The following is a 14624-nucleotide window of genomic DNA, read 5'->3' on the forward strand; positions in this document are numbered from 1 at the left end:
TGAGCCCTAGGACGTCGATGCAGGCATGCAGCTCAGCACCCTCGCCTGGGTGGTGTGCCGCGCCCTGTGAGCGGCTGTCGCCGCACATGGCTCTTGCGTCTTGTAGTTCCTGTGTGGTCTTGGCGATGAACTCCTAAGCGGTGGGCACCCCTTGCCATTCGTCCTCCTGAGGAAAACGTGCCTCGTGGTACGCCTCCAAGTGGCGCCCAAGCACCTCCCTCGTGAGGTTGGTAAGGCCTGAGGCCCTGCAGAAGAGAGCCCCCGAGCCCTGCCCGAGGAGGGCACTGGGCGTGCCTTCCTGCGCGATGGAGGGAGGCGCCCTGGGACAGACGCTGATCCTGATGAGGCTCCCGCTGCGACGCCATCTTCCTGAGGTCCTGCACGTCGCATCTCCTTCTTCTTGGAGATGGCCTCCGGAGGGCCCTCACTTCTACTATCGGGGTCGTCGATTGCTGCAGCTTGGAAGGCGCGCTCAAGGGAGCACACCGCATCCCTTTCTTCACATGGGACCGTGATGACCCCGCCACTTCTAGGCATCTTGAGGACATTGTAGCCATGGTGGGTGACCGCCATGAACTTTGTTAGGGCTGGATACCCGAGGATGGCGTTGTACAACAGGCGGATGTGCGCGACGCTGTAGTCGATGAGCTCGGTGCGATAGTTGTCGCGTGTGCCGAAGGTGACAGGCAGGCAGACTCATCCTATCGGTGTGGTGGAACCGTCGGTCACTCCTAAGAAAGGTTTGGTAGGCAGGAGCTACTCATATGGCACTTGGAGGTTGTCGAAGGTGTCAACGGACAGGACGTTGAGCCCTGCACGGTCGTCGATGAGAGTCTTGGTAACTTGCACATTGCTGATGACCGGGGAACACAACATCGGGAGGACAGTGGCGGTGGCCGCGCACTTGAGCTGATCTGCTGAGTCGAAAATGATGGTGCACTGGGACCACTTGAGCGGGCGCGCGGCCTCAATCTTGGGGAGCGCCGCGTTCACCTCGCGAGCGAACCGTTTGAAGATGCATTGAGAGGCTGGGGCCTGGGCGCCGCCCAAGATGCAGGCGATTGCACGCGGCTCCTGGAAGCCCCCAGCCCCCTCGTCCTGATGATGGTCGTCGTTCCTTCTTGGCGGCAGTGGAGGAAGAGTGGCGTTGCCTTGGGGGCGATCCTCACGAGGCTGGTCCCTCCAGGGCCCCTCGCGAGGATGGTCCTGCCAGCGGTCCTCACGAGGCCTGTCGCGCCATTCCTGGCACGGGCCATGGTCGTCCCAACATCCGGCTCCTCGTCCTCCGCCACGGCCGTAGCCCCGGTCGCTGCGCTCGAGGCATCGACCGTGCGTCCCTCGTGTAGGGCTCGAAGCTCTTGGCAGTCGCTGGTGTTGTGGGTGTTCAGGTTGTGGAAGGCGCAGAATGGTTGGTTGTTCTTGGATGACTCATGCTGATCTCTGCCCCGTTTGGTGTCGGGCTCCGCAGCTAGCACTACCGCTTCCTTGCGCTTCACGTCCTTGGCCTTGGCTTTCTTCTCCTCTATGCCTACGGCTGGCAGCTCAAGGATGGAAAGGCGCCCCTCCTCAGCTCTTGCGCACTTGGTCGCCAGGTTGAACAGCTCCTGAGACGTGCAGAGCTCCTCATGGATGGCAAGCTCTTCCTTCATCTTGACGTCACGGACGCCGTCGGAGAATGCGGAGATGATGGCCTCATCCATGACCTTGGGGATCTTGAGGCGGGTGCTGTTGAAGCGCTGGATGTACTTCTGGAGGGTCTCCCCTGGTTGTTGCTTGATGTGGCGCAGGTCGGTCGCAGCTGGCGGGCGGTCGCGAGTGCCCTGGAAGTTGGCAACTGATACGTCTCCAACGTATCTATAATTTTTGATTGCTCCATGCTATATTATCTACTGTTTTGGACTACATTGGGCTTTATTTTCCACTTTTATATTATTTTTGGGACTAACTATTAATCGGAGGCCCAGCCCAGAATTGCTGTTTTTTTTGCCTATTTCAGTGTTTCAGAGAAACAGAATATCAAACGGAGTCCAAACGGAATAAAACCTTCGGGAATGTGATTTTCTCACTGAATGTGATCCAGGAGACTTGGACCCTACTCCAAGGAGTCAAAGAGGAGGTCACGAGGGTGGGGGCGCGCCCCCCTAGGGCGCGCCCCCTGCCTCCCCTGCCTCGTGGGCCCCTCGGTGCTCCACCGACGTACTCCTTCCTCCTATATATACATACGTACCCCCAAACGATCAGAAGAGGAGCCAAAAACCTAATTCCACCGCCGCAACTTTCTGTATCCACAAGATCCCATCTTGGGGCCTGTTCTGGAGCTCCACCGGAGAGGGCCGTCATCACGGAGGGCTTCTACATCATCCTAGCCCCTCTGATGAAGTGTGAGTAGTTTACCTCAGACCTTCGGGTCCATAGTTAGTAGATAGATGGCTTGTTCTCTCTCTTTGAATCTCAATACAAAGTTCTCCCCCTCTCTTGTGGAGATCTATTCGATGTTATCTTCTTTTTACGGTGTGTTTGTTGAGACTGATGAATTGTGGGTTTATGATCAAGTCTATCTATGAATAATATTTGAATCTTCTCTGAAATCTTTTATGTATGATTGGTTATCTTTGCAAGTCTCTTCGAATTATCCGTTTGGTTTGGCCAACTAGATTGGTAGTTCTTGCCATGGGAGAAGTGCTTAGCTTTGGGTTTGATCTTGCGGTGTCCTTTCCCTATGACAGAAGGGGCAGCAAGGCACGTATTGCATCGTTGCCATCTAGGATAACAAGATGGGGTTTATTTCATATTGCATGAATTTATCTCTCTACATCATGTCATCTTGCTTAAGGCGTTACTCTGTTTTTAACTTAATACTCTAGATGCATGCTGGATAGCGGTCGATGAGTGGAGTAATAGTAGTAGATGTAGAATCGTTTCAGTCTACTTGTCACGGACGTGATGCCTATATACATGATCATGCCTAGATATTCTCATAACTATGCTCAATTCTGTCAATTGCTCAACAGTAATTTGTTCACCCACCATAGAATACTTATGCTCTTGAGAGAAGCCACTAGTGAAACCTATGGCCCCCGGGTCTATTCTCATCATAGCAATCTCCATCACTTTAATCTTGCTTTGCTTTTTTTACTTTGCCTTTACTTTTTACTTTGCATCTTTATACCAAAAATACCAAAAATATTATATCTATCAGATCTCTCTCTCGTAAGTGACCGTGAAGGGATTGACAACCCCTAATCACGTTGGTTGCGAGTAGCTACCGTTTTGTGCAGGTACGAGGGACTTGAGCGTGAGCGTGGCCTCCTACTGGATTGATACCTTGGTTCTCAAAAACTGAGGGAAATACTTACGCTACTCTGCTGCATCATCCCTTCCTCTTCGGGGAAAACCAACACAAGCTTAAGACGTAGCAGCGACGAAGCGGTCGCGCATCTCATCCCAGGAGGAGATCGAGCTGTGCTGCAGGTTCAGGAGCCAGGTGCGGGCCCCATCCTTGAGAGCCATGGGAAACCAGTTCGCCATGACTTTCTCATCGCCGTTGGCTGCTTTGATGCTTAGCTCGTAGAGCTGCATGAACTTTGCGGGGTCGGCGGTGCCGTCGTAGTGAGGAGGTAGATCCGGCTTGAACTTGCCTGGCCAGGCGACGCTGCGCAGCTCGGGGGTGAAGGCGCGGCAGCCGGCCGTGGTTACTGGGGCCCGCCTTGCGGGTGGAGCTTGGTCTTGTCGAGGTCCGCACAGCGCTGCCGCAAGCGGCGCACGGTCTTGACGAGGCAGCGCGGGAAGTGCTGGTGCAGCTTCTCGCGGCCTTGGGATTTCTTGGTAGCTTCTCTCTTCGCACGCAGGCACCGGTCGTGGCGGATCACACCGCGAGGCCGCACGCCTTGGTGCCAAGGCGTCGTCTTTGGGCTGGGGTGGTGGAGGCGCGCCTCGGGCCTCGTCGCCCGTGGCTAGCTGAGGGTGAGGCTGAGAGAGGGACGACGCTGGGGAGCCCCCTATGGCGCGGATGAGCTCGGCGACGCGGTCAAGCCACTCCTCTTAGAGGTCGTCGACTGGGCGGTAGCGTAGGAGCTCATTTGCAGCGATGAGTGCGACCCGCACCTCCATGGGAGCGTGGTGTGCATGAGACAAAGAGCCGGCTGGGGCCAGCGATGGAGTGGCGGTGTGGCCGTCTTGCCGCACCGAAGGATGCAGCGAAGACGCTTGCTGCTCGTTCCCCACTGGGCCGGTGGCAGCGTTGGCGGCGGGAGAGAGAGAACGACGTGGTGGCCCACCGATGGGAGCCGTCTGAGCGACGAGGGCGGTGAGGGCAGCCCGACGCTCAGCTCGAGCACGGCGAGCATCCGCCATGGAGACGATGCAGCGACAGAGCGACGAACTGATGGAAGGAAAGCTATGGCACACCCCTACCTAGCGCGCCAAATGTCGGATGTGGGGTTCTGGCAAACCCTTAAGGTTCAAACACTGGGGTGCACGCGAAGTCTTTTCCTCCCACCGATCTACGCCCTAACTAGCTAAGATCTCGCAGACGAACTCGACGAACTCGCAGCACGGAAAGACACAAGATTTATACTGGTCCGGGCCACCGTTGTGGTGTAATACCCTACTCCAGTGTGGTGGTGGTGGATTGTCTCTTGGGATGATGATGAACAATACAATGGGAAGAACAACCTCCTGAGGTTGAGGTGTTCTTGTGCTGGGCTAACTTGTGTGGGTGAGAGTGATCTAAGATCTCGTCCCCTTTGCCTATGGTAGTGGCTAGTCCTACTTATAGAGGCCCTGGTCCTCTTCCCAAATCTTGAGCGGGAAGGGAGCCAACAATGGCGGGCAAATTTGAAGGGGGACAGCTAGTACAAGCTATCCTGACAAAAGTGGTCTTCGCGTGCCAAAGGCTCTGGTGGTGACATCGTCTTGGGCTCCACGATGACGTCCGTCTTGCCGTCCTTCTGGTCTTGGTCTTGTTGCACCAAAATGGCAACCTTTGCTTGATGCCTCGGTACTCCTCGCCTGCGCTGGTTTCCTTAGCACCAAAGAGGAAACAAGGACGTTGTGCGTGCTGGCGCCCGCCTGGTGTCGATCCTCATGGCTCATGTCACGAGAGCCTCGTGAGGTTCACCTCGCCTTGATATCTCCGCTCCTCGTGAGCCTGCCTGACTAGGCTGCTCCAGAGGAGGTCTTGTGTCGTTCGCCTCGCGAGGCTTGGCCCCTCGCGAGGGTCTTGGATGCCTTGTTAATGAAGGTGGGCCGTACGGCCTGCTAGCTTAGCCACGCCGCGGGCCGCAGGCAGGCAAGCCTGGGGACCTCCGTTCCCAGGACGCCTACATATTTGTTATTTGTGTGCATGTGCCGTTCACATAGTGTTGCATGGTTCTCGTACTGGTTCGATAACCTTGGTCTCATCACTGAGGGAAATACCTAAGGTTGTTGTACTGCATCATCCCTTCCTCTTTGGGGAAATACTGATGTAGTTCTAGCAGACATCAAAAGGAATTTCCCGCGCCATTGTCGGGGAGACATCATCAACATCTACCAGGTTCCTAATCACAAATCTCATCTCCTCGCAATTTACATTATTTACTATTTGCCTCTCGTTTTCCTCTCCCACTTCACAAAAATTTGCCGTTTTATTCACCCTATTTTTTGTTCGTTGTTTTTCTTGCCGGATTTGTTTTTAGTGCAATCTTGTTGCGTAGTCACAATGACTCAAGAGAACACCAAGTTGTGTGATTTCTCCAACACCAACAACAATGATTTTATTGGCACTCCAATTGCTCCTCTCGCCACTAGTGCGGAGTCTTGTGATATTCATATCGCTTTACTGAATCTTGTTACGAAAGATCAATTTTCTGGTACTCCTAATGAGGATGCCATGTCCCATCTTAACACATTCGTGGAATTATGCCATATGCAAAAGAAAAATATGTGGACAATGATGTTGTGAAGATGAAATTATTTCCGCTTTATTTGCGAGATCATGCAAAAATTTGGTTTTCTTATTTGCCTTGCAGTAGTATCGATTCTTGGGATAAGTGCAAAGATGCTTTTATTACTAAATATTTTCCGCCCGCAAAAATTATTTCCCTTAGAACCCAAATTATGAATTTCAAGCAACTTGAACATGATCATGTTTCACGATCTTGGGAAAGGATGAAAATGATGCTAAGGAATTGCACAACTCATGGGTGAAATCTTTGGATGATCATATAAATTTTTTATGCGGGGTAGAATTTTGTTTCTCGTAATCTTTTAGATTCCGCCGCGGATGGTACTTTTATGGAAATTACTTTGGGTGAAGCCACCAAATTGCTTGATAATATTATGGCAAATTATTCACAATGGTATACCGAAAGAGCTCCTACTAGTAAAAAAGTTAATTCGGTTGGAGAAATTTCTTCTTTGAGTGAAAAAGTTGATGCTCTTATGAAATTGGTTGCTAATAAAAGTGCTCCTATTGATTTTAATGATGTGCCTATGTCTACTTTGATTGAGCAAAATAGTGATGCCGTAGATGTGAAATTTATCTCGGGAAACAATTTCAATAACAATGCTTATAGATGTAATTTTAATACTAGGACTTTTTCTAGTAATTTCTCTAATATTTTTGGTAATTCCTATGGTAATCCTTCTTATAGTAATAATAGGAACACCTCTCATCTTGAGAATAATATTAAAGAATTTATCAACACTCAAAAGGTTATCAATGCTACAATGGAAGAAAAGTTGAATAAGATTGATGATTTGTCTAGAAGTGTTGATAGAATTTCACATGATGTAGAAAATATCAAGATGAAAATTTTAGTGCCTAAGGTTGAGGAATCAATTAAAGCTCTTTATGTTTTTATGGATAAAAGTAAGAAAAGAACCTCTATGCTTAGAGCTAGAAGATATTTTTTAGAAAAAGCGTTTTCTCGTGATTGCTTTCATAAAAGTGATAAAGATCTTAAAATGATTGGTGTTTCTTCTATTGATTCCTTGTTTAGTAAAATTAAAATTGATGATAAAGGGACTGGAGAAGAGTAAACTTTAGCTAGAAGGCGTCTGGATAATTCGGAGGGTGAAAATCTTGTTGAGAAAATTGATAAAATTGGGTTCGAAGATGTCAAAACTTTAACTAGTGATGTGCCCACTCTTTTGGATTACAAAGACTTTAATTATGATAGTTTCTCTTTGATTGATTGTATTTATTTGTTGCAATCCATGATGAATTCACCCCATGCTTATGAACAAAATAAAGCTTTTACTAAACATATTGTCGATGCTTTGATGAAAGCTTTGGAAGAAAAAATAGAATTAGAAGTTTCAATTCCTAGAAAATTGCATGATGAGTGGGAACCTACTATCAAAGTCAAGATTAAAAATATGAGTGTTTTGCTTTATGTGACTTGGGTGCTAGTGTTTCTACAATTCCAAGATCTTTATGTGATGTGCTCGGTCATACCGATATTGATGAGTGTTCTTTAAATTTGCACTTGGTGGATTCTACTATTAAAATGCCTATGGGAAGAATTAATGATGTTCTTATTCTTTCAAATAGGAATTATGTGCCCATATATTTTATTGTTCTTGATGTTGATTGCATTCCGTGTTGTCCAATTATTCTTGGTAGATCGTTTTTACGTACTATTGGTGCCATGATTGATATGAAAGAAGGCAATATTAGATTTCAATTTCCACTAAAGAAGGGTGTGGAACACTTACCTAGAACAATAATTAGGCCACCTTATGAATCAATAATGATGGCATCTTATGGATCTAGAAACAAAGATGACAATACTTAGATCCTTGCTTTATGCCTAGCTAGGGGCGTAAAACGATAGCGCTTGTTGGGACGCAACCCAATGAACAAAATTTATTTTTGCTTTTTTCTTTCTGTTCATGAGTGTTAGCACAATTATTATACTGTTATGATCGTGTTTTGATTACTATTTGTGCCAAGTAAAGCCTTTAGGGTCTTCTTGGGTGATAGTTGACTTGATCTTGCTGAAAAACAGAAACTTTTGCGCTCACAAAAATAATTCTAATTTTTAACAGATGCGTGATAAAATACCAATTCGTTTTGAAGAACATTGATATGCAAATTGCTAAGATTTTCCTAATTTTTCAGAATTTTTGGATTTACAGAAGTACTCGAAATATCCAGATTGCTAAAGATTGTTCTGTTTTTGACAGATTCTGTTTTCTTTGCGTTGTGTGCTTGTTTTGATGATTCTATGGTTTTCTTTGAAAAGTTTTTGCCATAGAAAAGTTGGAATACAGTATATATAATGCAAGAATAAAATATTAATAGGTTGCAACAGTACTTATAGTAGTGATTTGCTTTCTTATACTAACGAATCTCATGAAGGTTTTGTTGAGTTTTGTGTGATTGAAGTTTTCATGTTTTGGGTGATGTTATGATGGATGAAGGAATAAGGGGTAAGAAGAGCCTAAGCTTGGGGATGCCCACGGCATCCCAAGCTATTATCCAAAGAGAAGCAAGCAACTAAGATTTGGGATGCCCGAATGGCATACCCTCTTTCTTCTAACGAGCATCGGTATTTTACTCAGAACTATATTTTTATTCGTCACATACTATGAGTTTTACTTGGAGCGTCTTGTATGATATGAGTCTTTGCTTGCTTTGTTTTTTTAAGTCTTGAATCCTTGCTGGACACACCTATTTGAGAGACCAAAATTATGCCATGACTTGTTAGAATTGCTCTCTATGCTCCACGTAAATCTTTATGAGCTATGGAATTGCTCTAGTGCTTCACTTATATCTTTTTTAGCACGGTGTGCTTCAGTATTTTTGAAGAAATGATCTCATGCTTCACTTAGATTTATTGAGAGTTAGTAATTTTTTTAAGAAATTCTCTCTTGCTTTAGTTAAATTAATTTGGGAGAAAGACATATTATGCTCATGATCTTCACTTATATTTGTTTGAGCTTATCAAAAGCAACACATGAAAATTAGTTCCAAAGTGATGGATATCCAAGAAGGATATAATAAAAACTTTCATGAAGATCATTGGACAAAATAAACTTGATTCCTTGTATAGTTTTGAGACATGATGATGTGATATGTGAGTCATGTTGATGAGTAATTATGCTTTAGTAAGAATATTGGTGTTAAGGTTTGTGATTCCCTATGCAAGCATGAAAATCAATAGTTATGCAATGAAATTACATCCTATTTGTGGTGTATTATCCGGTGATAATTATGCTTTATGAGATTATTCGTTTCTTGGTTGGTCGCTTCTCAATCTTTTGCTAGCCTTCATTTTGCACTAAGTATGATCACTACTTGTGCATCCAAAATCCTTTAAACCAATTTTTCCACATGAGTCCACCATACCTACCTACATGCGGTATTTCCGTGTCGTTCTAAGCAATGTGCCATCTCTAATTTTCAAAATAAATTTCTCTTTTGTGTGCTTGTATCGATCATGAATCAGTAGGGGGTGGCTAATATATTTCCATGCTAGATATGTTATTCTCATGATGAGTGTTTATTCACTTGTCATTGCACGAGAGTAATTCAAAGGTATTAGGGATGCCCAGTCCCGAAATGAAAAATGAATTTAGTTTATGTTGTCAAATAATAAATTCCTTGGAAAGTGTTGGTATGGAAGGCACCCGTGGATACGGCTAGCCATGAAAAGTGAAAGTATGGTTGAAAAAGGAACAAAATTTAATTTCTGATTGGGAACCGCCTATGATGTATCTAGCATGGAAAGTATTGGGAACTACTTGATCATTCTCATTGACAGGAAAAGCATGCCTCCCAAAATGTTTTTATTTCTATGTTTTTCGCTTTGAGCTCTGGCACCTCTACAAATCCCTACTTCCCTCCGCGAAGGGCCTTTCTTTTACTTTATGCAATTTTTATTTTTAATTTGAATCTTCATCTTCTCTTATAAAGCACCAACTAGGGGTTACTATGATCGTACTTGAGCATTGGGTGTAGCTAATATGCGAGTGCGTTTCATGAATGGATCAATGGTTGAGCATGATGGGCTAGGGATAACTTATTTTGGCGTTGATATTTTGAAAGACATGTTTGCTTGTTGATATGCTTGAGTATTTAAGTCTCATGTCAAAACTAGACTATTACTTTGAACCATATAAAAGTACAAATGTCCATGCTATAAGGAAAAGAATATGAGATGACATGTTAGGCAGCATTCCACATCAAAAATTCTGTTTTTATCATTTACCTACTCGAGGACGAGCAGGAACTAAGCTTGGGGATGCTGATATGTCTCCAACGTATTGATACCACCATTTTGCATCATGCTTTTATATTGATATTTATTGCATTATGGGCTGTTATTACACATTATGTCACAATACTTATGCCTTTTCTCTCTTATTTTACAAGGTTTACATGAAGAGGGAGAATGTCGTCAACTGGAATTCTCAGCTGGAAAAGGAGCAAATATTAGAGACCTATTCTGCACAACTCCAAAAGTCCTAAAACTCCACGAGAGTCAGTTTTGGAATATATTAAAAGTATTGGGCGAAGAAAGCACCAGAGGGGGCCCACCCACTGTCCACGAGGGTGGAGGGCGTGCCCTACCCCCTGGGCGCGCCCCCTGCCTCGTGGGCCACCTGGAAGCCCCCCGATGCCCATATTCTAGTATAAGGTGTCTTTTGCCCTGGAAAACATCAGAAGGAAGCTTTCAGGACGAAGCGCCGCCTTCTCGAGGCAGAACCTTGGCGGAACCAATCTAGGGCTCCGGCGGAGCTGTTCTGCCAGGGAAACATCCCTGCGAGAGGGGGAAATCATCACCATCGTCATCACCGTCGATCCTCTCATCGGGAGGGTGTCAATCTCCATCAACATCTTCACCAGCACCATCTCCTCTGAAACCCTAGTTTATCTCTTGTATCCGATCTTTGTCTCAAAACCTCAGATTGGTACATGTGGGTTGCTAGTAGTGTTGATTACTCCTTGTAGTTGATGCTAGTTGGTTTATTTGATGGAAGATTATATGTTCAGATCCTTTATGCACATTAATACCCCTCTAATTATGACCATGAATATGATTTATGAGTAGATACATTTGTTCTTGAGGACATTGGAGAAGTCTTGTTATAAGTAGTCATGTGAATTTGGTATTCGTTCGATATTTTGATGAGATGTATGTTGTCTTTCCTCTAGTGGTGTTATGTGAACATCAATTACATGCCACTTCACATTTTTTTGGGCCTAGAGGGAGGCATTGGGAAGTAATAAGTAGATGATGGGTTGCTAGAGTGACAGAAGCTTAAACCCTAGTTTATGCGTTGCTTCGTGAGGGGCTGATTTGGATCCATATGTTTCATGCTATGGTTAGGTTTACCTTAATGCTTCTGTTGTAGTTGCGGATGCTTGCAATAGGGGTTAATCATAAGTGGGATGCTTGTCCAAGGACGGGAAGTACCCAAGCCCCGGTCCACCCACATATCAAATTATCAAAGTACCGAACGTGAATCATATGAACATGATGAAAACTAGCTTGACGATAATTCCCATGTGTCCTCGGGAGCGCTTTCCTTTATATAAGAATTTGTCGAGGCTTGTCCTTTGCTACAAAAAGGATTTTGCCATCCTGCTGCAGCTTATTTACTTGCATTACTTGTTACTCGTTACAAACTATCTTATCACAAAACTATTTGTTACCGATAATTTCAGTGCTTGCAGAGAATACCTTACTGAAAATTGCTTATCATTTCCTTCTGCTCCTCATTGGGTTTGACACTCTTACTTATCGAAAAGGCTACGATAGATCCCCTAAACTTGTGGGTCATCAAGACTCTTTTCTGGCACTGTTGCCGGGTAGTGAAGCGCCTTTGGTAAGGAAAAATTTATATAGTGTGCTGAAATTTACTGTCACTTGTTACTATGGAACATAATCCTTTGAGGGGCTTCTTCGGGGTATCTTCACCCCGACCAGTAGAGCAAAGAGTTGCTCCTCAACCTACTGAACCTACTGAAAATGTTTACTTTGAAATTCCTACGGGTATGATAGAGAAACTGCTAGCTAATCTTTTTGCAGGAGATGGAACATTGCATCCCGATTTACACTTAATCTATGTGGATGAAGTTTGTGGATTATTTAAGCTTGCAGGTATGCCCGGCGATGTGATCAAGAAGAAGGACTTCCCTTTAGCTTTGAAGGGAGAGGCATTGACATGGTATAGGCTATATGATGATATGGGATCACGGAACTACAAACGATTGAAATTGGAATTTCATCAGAAGGTTTATCCTATGCGTCTTGTTCATCGTGATCATAATTACATATATAATTTTTGGCCTCGTGAAGGAGAAAGCATCGCTCAAGCTTGGGGGAGGCTTAAGTCAATGTTATATTCATGCCCGAATCATGAGCTCTCAAGAGAAGTTATTATTCAAAAAAAATATGCTCGGCTTTCTCTCAATAATCGCTCCATGCTCAATACTTCTTGTACTGGTTCTATTATGATGAAGACTATTGAATTCAGATGGGATTTATTGGAAAGAATTAAACGCAACTCCGAAGATTGGGAACTCGACGAAGGTAAGGAGTCAGGTATAACACCTAAGTTTGATTGTGTTAAATCTTTTGTGGATACTGATGCTTTTCATGAATTTAGCACTAGATATGGACTTGACTCTGAGATAGTAGCTTCTTTCTGTGAATCATTTGCTACTAATGTTGATCTCCCTAAGGAGAAGTGGTTTAAATATAATCCTCCCATTGAACTAAAAGTAGTCAAACCTATTAAAGTTGAAGAAAAGACTATCACTTATAATGTTGATCCTATTGTTCCTACCGCTTATATTGAGAAACCACCTTTCCCTGTTAGAATAAACGATCATGCTAAAGCTTCAACTGTGGTTCGTAAGAGTAATGCTAGAACACCTACACCCTCTGAGAAAATTCAAGTTGAACCTAGTATTGCTATGGTTAAGGATCTCTTGGTCGATAATATTGATGGGCATGTTATTTACTTTTGTGATGAAGCTGCTAGAATTGCTAGACCCGATATGTAAAATAAACATAGACCTGTTGTTGGCATTCCTATTGTTTCTGTTAAAATAGGAGATCATTGTTATCATGGCTTATGTGATATGGTTGCTAGTGTCAATGCAATACCTTATACTTTATATAAAGAAATTATGCATGATATTGCACCTGCTGAGATAGAAGATATTGATGTTACTATTAAGCTTGCCAATAGAGATACTATTTCAGTAGTTGGGATTGTTAGAGATGTTGAAGTCTTATGTGGGAAAATTAAATATCCTACTGATTTTCTTGTTCTTGCTTCCCCACAAGATGACTTTTGTCCCATTATATTTGGTAGACCCTTCTTGAATACTGTTAATGCTAAGTAAGATTGCGAAAAGGATATTGTTACTGTTGGTTTAGGGGATATGTCTCATGATTTTAATTTTGCTAAATTTCATAGACAACCCCATGATAAAGAATTGCCTAGTAAATATGAAGTTATTGGTCTTGCTTCTATTGCCGTGCCTCCGAACGATCCTTTAGAACAATATTTGCCAGACCATGGAAATGATATGTTTATGAATGAAAGAAGGGAAATAGATAAAGTATTCTTTAAACAGGGACCTATTTTGAAACACAACTTGCCTGTTGAAATTCTAGGGGATCCTCCTCCACCCAGGGGTGATCCCGTGTTTGAGTTTAAACCATTACCTGATACTCTTAAATATGCTTATCTTGATGAAAAGAAGATATATCCTGTTTATTTTTAGTGCTAAGCTTTCAGAGCAGGAAGAAGTGAAATTATTGAAAACTCTAAAGAAGCATCGTGCTGCTATTGGATATACTCTTGATGATCTTAAGGGCATTAGTCCCACTCTATGCCAACACAAAATAAAATTGGAGAAAGACGCTAAACCGGTTGTTGATCACCAACGACGGTTAAATCCTAAGATGAAAGAAGTGGTAAGAAATGAAATATTAAAGCTTCTGGAGGCAGGTATAATTTATCATGTTGCTGATAGTCAGTGGGTAACTCCTGTCCATTGTGTCCCTAAGAAGGGAGGTATTACTGTTGTTCCTAATGATAAAGACGAATTTATTCCACAAAGAATTGTTACAGGTTATAGAATGGTAATTGATTTATGCAAATTAAGTAAAGCTATTAGAAAGGATCATTACCCTTTACCTTTTATTGATCAAATGCTAGAAATATTATCCAAACATACATATTTTGCTTTCTAGACGGTTATTCTGGTTTCTCTCAAATACCTGTGTCGAAAGAGGATTAGGAAAATACCACTTTTACTTGCCCTTTCGGTACCTTTGCTTATAGACGTATGCCTTTTGGTTTATGTAATGCACCTGCTACCTTTCAAAGATGTATGACTGCTATATTCTCTGACTTTTGTGAAAAGATTGTTGAGGTTTTCATGGATGATTTCTCCGTGTATGGAACTTCTTTTGATGATTGCTTAAGCAACCTTGATCGAGTTTTGCAGAGATGTGAAGAAACTAATCTTGTCTTGAATTGGGAGAAGTGCCACTTTATGGTTAATGAAGGTATTGTCTTGGGGCATACAATTTCTGAAAGATGTATTGAAGTTGATAAAGCTAAAGTTGATGCTATTGAAAAGATGCCATGTCCGAAGGACATTGAAGGTA

Source organism: Triticum dicoccoides, chromosome 5A (genome assembly GCF_002162155.2).
Source record: "Triticum dicoccoides isolate Atlit2015 ecotype Zavitan chromosome 5A, WEW_v2.0, whole genome shotgun sequence".
Lineage (NCBI taxonomy): Eukaryota > Viridiplantae > Streptophyta > Magnoliopsida > Poales > Poaceae > Triticum > Triticum dicoccoides.